The sequence below is a fragment of the Nomascus leucogenys genome, chromosome 9 (genome assembly GCF_006542625.1).
Source record: "Nomascus leucogenys isolate Asia chromosome 9, Asia_NLE_v1, whole genome shotgun sequence".
In the NCBI taxonomy this organism is placed as follows: Eukaryota; Metazoa; Chordata; class Mammalia; order Primates; family Hylobatidae; genus Nomascus; species Nomascus leucogenys.
In genome coordinates, this window is record NC_044389.1 from 11,769,154 (window position 1) to 11,774,484 (window position 5,331).

The 5,331-nt window shown below is 47.9% G+C and overlaps 1 non-coding gene across 1 annotated transcript; it reads left to right on the forward strand.

Annotated features, from left to right (window-relative positions):
- Nucleotides 1-490: 490 nt before the first annotated feature.
- Nucleotides 491-592, forward strand: LOC115836796. Its single transcript, XR_004031810.1, has one exon. It is a non-coding gene; the product is annotated as a U6 spliceosomal RNA (small nuclear RNA).
- Nucleotides 593-5,331: the final 4,739 nt, after the last annotated feature.

Sequence of the window (5,331 nt, forward strand, 5' to 3'; positions counted from 1 at the left end):
GCAGAGCCCAGGGTTGCCCAGGCTTACTCTCCTTTTATTTCCCATCTGTGCTTTGCTGAGCAATGCCCAGGAATTTTTTGCATTGCTCTTGCCCTCTGTCTGAAGGTGGGATTCTTCAGGTGCCCAAAGTCTCCTGGACCCGAAGCAGGTATTGCTCCCTCTGTGTCTGAAGGGGACACAGCAAAGCTGCCTCTCCCTTTTAGCACAGTGGACTTGGCGTGTTTCCACCCATGTTTTTTAACTGTGGGCTTTGGTACTCATCATCATCTCTGATTACCTTTTCCAGGAGACTGAGGGACATGCTTCATCTTAATTTTTAAAGAAACATAAAACCCAAACAAACAGGTAATAATATTTCTTTGGACTTGGTGAGGCTTTGTCCCCAGGATTCACTTCATCATCAGGACTACAGGAGAGACTCAGGAAAGGAACATTTGGGGAAACAGATCCAAATACAGATGCTGAAAGTAGGCTCCAAGGCAGTAAAGCTGCGCTTGCTTCGGCAGCACATATACTAAAATTGGAACAATACAGAGAAGATTAGCGTGACCCTTAAATAAATATATAGAAATAAAAGCAGTAAAGCTGTGATAAACACACCAGTGCCGATGTCTGGTGGAACTACTCACAACAGCAAAGACATGGAACCAACCTAGGTGCACACCAATGGTGCGTTGGATAAAGGTAATGTGGTGCATATACACTATGAAATTCTACACAGCTATTAAAAAGAATGAAATCGTGTCGTTTTGTTTGTTTGTTGAGACAAAGTCGCCTAGGCGGGAGTATAGTGGCACGATCTTGGTTCACTGCAACCTCCACCTCCTGGGTTCAAGGAATTCTCCTGCCTCAGCCTCTTGAGTAGCTGGGATTATAGGCACGTGCCACCACACTCAGCTAACTTTTTTCATTGTTGTTGTATTTTTAGTAGAAATGGGGTTTCACCACATTGGCCAGGCTGGTCTCAAACTCCAGAGCTCAGGTGATCTGCCCGCCTCAGCCTCCCAAAGTGCTGGGATTACAGGCGTGAGCCGCCGTGCCCGGCCTTGAAATCATGTCCTTTGCAACAGCATGGATGCAGCTGGAGGCCATTTTCCTAAATAATACAGAAACAGAAAATCAAATACTGCATGTTCTCACTTATAAATAGGAGCTAAACAAAGAGTATACAAGAACATAAAGATGAAAACAGTAGACACCAGGGACTCCAAAAGAGAGGAGGGATGGAGGGGGCGAAGGTTGAAAATCTACCTCTCAGGTACTATGTTCACTGTTTGAGTGGCGGGCTCAATAGAAGCTTGAACCCCAGCATTATGCAACATATCCATGTAACAAACTTGCACATGTACCCCTTGAATCTAAAAATCTTAGAAAAAGCAGTAAAGTATGAGTTTTATGGGGCACAGCAGTAGATGATGTAAGTCAGCTTCACCTGCTTCCTTGCTGGGCACCTGCAGTGCTCAGAACCACCTGGGCCCTCCTGGAAGACAGGCGTCGGGGAACATCCCCTCTCTGTGATGGAAACAGTCTGAGAGGCAGATGGTGGGCCAGGTATCAGGATTGGAAAGAGAACACTGAAGTGGAGTAAGGAAAAAGGGAGAGCAGCCAAGCACGGGACTCAGTGGCCGGGGCTGCACTCAGGAAAGCCTCCTCCCTGCTAGAGTTGAGTCCTGAGAAGGGTCCAGCTCTGAAGACTGGAGGGAGGTCTGCATGTGGGTGAGGAGGAAAAAGCACAAAGAGAGGAAGCATCCGGGGACCCGACCCCTGTGACAGCTGTGTCCACAGCACACTGTTCCCAGGCCACACCTCTGCCTTCTGAACGGCAAATCACAGGGCCATTCATTCATTCATTCATTCACTATTTAACTAGTATTTATTAAGTGCTTGACATATACGGAGTTCTGTGTTATAAAGACTATCCTGGGATAGAGTTGGGAGAAGAAACAGGCACATAAGACTTAACGGGATCAATACTTTAAGGTAAGTATGAACCAAGTGCCAGGGAAAGGTAGGTGGGGGCAAGAGGCCTCTGGAAGCTGTGAATCAAGGGCAGCTTCACGGAAGGGAAATTTGAGCCCAGTTGTGAAAGATGAGTTTGAAATAGTCCACGAAGTGTGGTACAGCAAAGAAGAACACAGACTCCAGCCTCAAGATACCTGGGATTTTATCCTCAGTCTGTGACCGGGGTCTGGGGTAGGTTGAAGCAAGAAAAGTGTCTAGGGTTCAAGATTTGAAGTGACTCTCAGGGTTGTGCAAGGGTAGACTGAGCAGCTCCTCACATCACGCACCCGGGCACCTCTGCCCTGGCTGTACAGCTCCATCACCCCAGCCAGGCACTATCACCTCCCTGGTCTCTGCTTCCTCATATGCTGGGCACTGGGCCGGGGAGGTGATGGGAGGACACCTCTCTCCCCTGCATGTCTTTTCCGCTAGCAGACACTAGGGAAGAGTTCCGGAGGTGAACTCAAAGAGCAGAGGAGCCTCCCAGAAGCTGTGAACTATGCCCCAGGGCCTGGAATAAATATTAGGTTTGCTTTCATTCTCTTTGCCTTTCCTGTTTACTTGTGGCTTTTGATGCCTCTTTCCCCAACTTAGCATGGGAAGCTGAAGTTATTGCATTGTCATTTTATAGTGGAGGAATTAGATTTCTAATAAGGTTTAAATGGGAAATGAGCTTCTTAAGTATCAGGCTGAGCAGTTCCACATTATAACCGGGGGAAAAGGAGCCTGAAAAAAATCATTAAACTCTGTGCTTCCGTAAAGAAAGATGGACCATGGGAGAAAGGCCATCCAGTGACTCAGTCTGCAAAATTACCAGGGTGTGGGGGAGATTCTGGCCCCTCCAGTCAAGTAGAAGAGGAAGTAACTACAGTCATGATGGTGTTTCAGTCAACAGTGGGCCACATATAGGATGCTGGTCCCATATGATTATCACGGAGCTGAAAAATTCCTGTTGCCTAGTGATTCGTGTTACAGTTCCCTACAGGATTCAGTACAGTAACCTGCCATACAGGATTGTAGCCTAGGAGCAATAGGCCAGACCACATCGCCCAGGTGTGCAGTAGGCTATGCTATATAGGTTTGTGTACAAGCACTCTGTGATGTGCGCATAATGACTCAATCACCTAACAATGCCCTTCTCAGAACATGTTGCCATCATTAAGCAATGGATGACTATACTTGGAGCAATCTTTAGCTGGTGAGCTTTTTTTTTTTTGAGATGGAGTCTCGCTCAGTCGCCCAGGCTGGAGTGCAGTGGCTCCAACTCGGCTCACTGCAAGCTCCGCCTCCCGAGATCACGCCTTTCTCCTGCCTCAGCCTCCTGAGTAGCTGGGACTACAGGCGCCCGCCGCTACACTTGGCTAATTTTTTGTATTTTTAGTAGAGACGGGGTTTCACCACGTTAGCCAGGATGGTTTCGATCTCCTGACCTTGTGATCCGCCTGCCTCGGCCTCCCAAAGTCCTGGGATTACAGGCATGAGCCACCGCGCCCTGCCGCTGTTGAGCATTTTTTGAAGACAGCTGCTCCTGACTCTGCTGAGCTACAGTCCCCGTATTGACTGACTACCGGACACTCCACTTGGAGCACTCCAGAAGCACTCCAAATTCAACTCGCCCTGAACAAAAGGTATCATATCTTTCAACTCATTCCCCTGCTGCCCCACCCACCACAGACTATGCAGTCTGCTAAAGGAAACCCAGGGGTCATTGGAGTTCTGGACAATTCCCTCATACGTATTCAGTGCAACAGCAGGTGCCAAAGCCCTTCGTTTCCACCACCTTGGGATGTGAGGATGCCCTCCCCGCTTCTTCATTCTCTCTGCCAGTGCCCAAGTCCAGACCCTCACCACTTCTCACCTGGATCCAACAGGAGCCTCCTAACTCATCTCCTTTTCAGCCCAGCTCTTTTCCAGGCAACCCTCGTATTGCTACTTTGGTTTTTCACTTATTAAAAATATTATGAAGTCTATCATCTCTGTATTAGAAAGTCAACACCAGAGTCACCACCACCCAGGATAACAAATAGAATATTGATCTTTCCTTAGAGCAGTTCATGTAGGAAGGCAGGTGAGACTGGCAGGCAGAAAGCCAATGAGAGATGCCTGCAGGGAGTGAATGAACCTCCAGAGAAACCAGACTGCCCCAAGAAGGATACTTTTTTTTTCCTTTGGGACAGAGTCTCACTCTGTCACCCAGTCTGAAGTGCAGTGGCGAGATCTCGGCTCACTGCAACCTCTGCCTCCCAGATTCAAGCAATTCTCGTGCCTCAGCCTCTGAGTAGCTGGGATGACAGGTGCGCGCCACCATGCCTGGCTAATTTTTGTATTTTTAGTAGAGACGGGGTTTCCCCATGTTGCCCAGGCTGGTTTCGAACTCCTGGCCTCAAATGATCTGCCTGCCTCGGCCTCCCAAAGTGCTGGGATTACAGGCATGAGCTACCGTGCCCAGCGACTTTTTTTTTTTCTAGCTGGAGATATCTCCCCACTGGTAGAACACTCATGGAGAGGTGATCGGCCAAAAGCTATATATTCATCCTTTAGCCAGTGGGACACACCATCTCCCCAGGACCTGGAGAAGCTGGGGGCCCTGGCCCAAGGGAGTGTTGAGAATGGGTGCAGCCCCTGCCACTGGGAGAGGCAGAGCCAAATGAGGACAACTCTATTGCTTGTCTCCTCATTACCATGCACTAAGCACCCACCATGTGCCAAACAGAACAGTAGGGGCGTTATGCAGCAGGCCTTTACCTTCACAACAACCCTTTGAGACATACGGAATTCTTCCTATTTCAATCGCATGAGCCCGAGAGGCAGAGGTTACCATGAGCTGAGATCGCACCACTGAACTCCAGCCTGGGCAACAGAGTGAGACTCTTTCTCAAAAAAAAAAAAAAAAAAAAGCATTTAAAAAAATAATAGTCATTCCTATTTCACAGATGAGGAAGTCAAGCTGCTTGTCAAAGGTTAGCTGACTTGTAAATGGCAGAGCCAGGATAAAAATCCAGGTTGTGTTATACTGTATCCTAATGTAATATTAAGTAAAAAATTTTTAAAAATTCCAAAGAAAATAAAATTCAGTGTGTTTTAAACACATATGACTTTCTTAATGATTGATGTACTAGCAAACTGTGTCTCCAAGCTGGACCCCTTTCTCTAGCCAGGACACCCACAGTGAAGGTGTTGTCTTGCTTATGGCCGCCGAATGACACAGACACTGGGGAGAGACCCCTGGCGGTTGCTAGAAGTGAGGCATTGCACGGGTTTTGGTTTTCTCTTTTTTTTTTTTATTTTTAGTGACTGAGTCTTGCTCTATCACCCAGGCTGGAGTGCAGC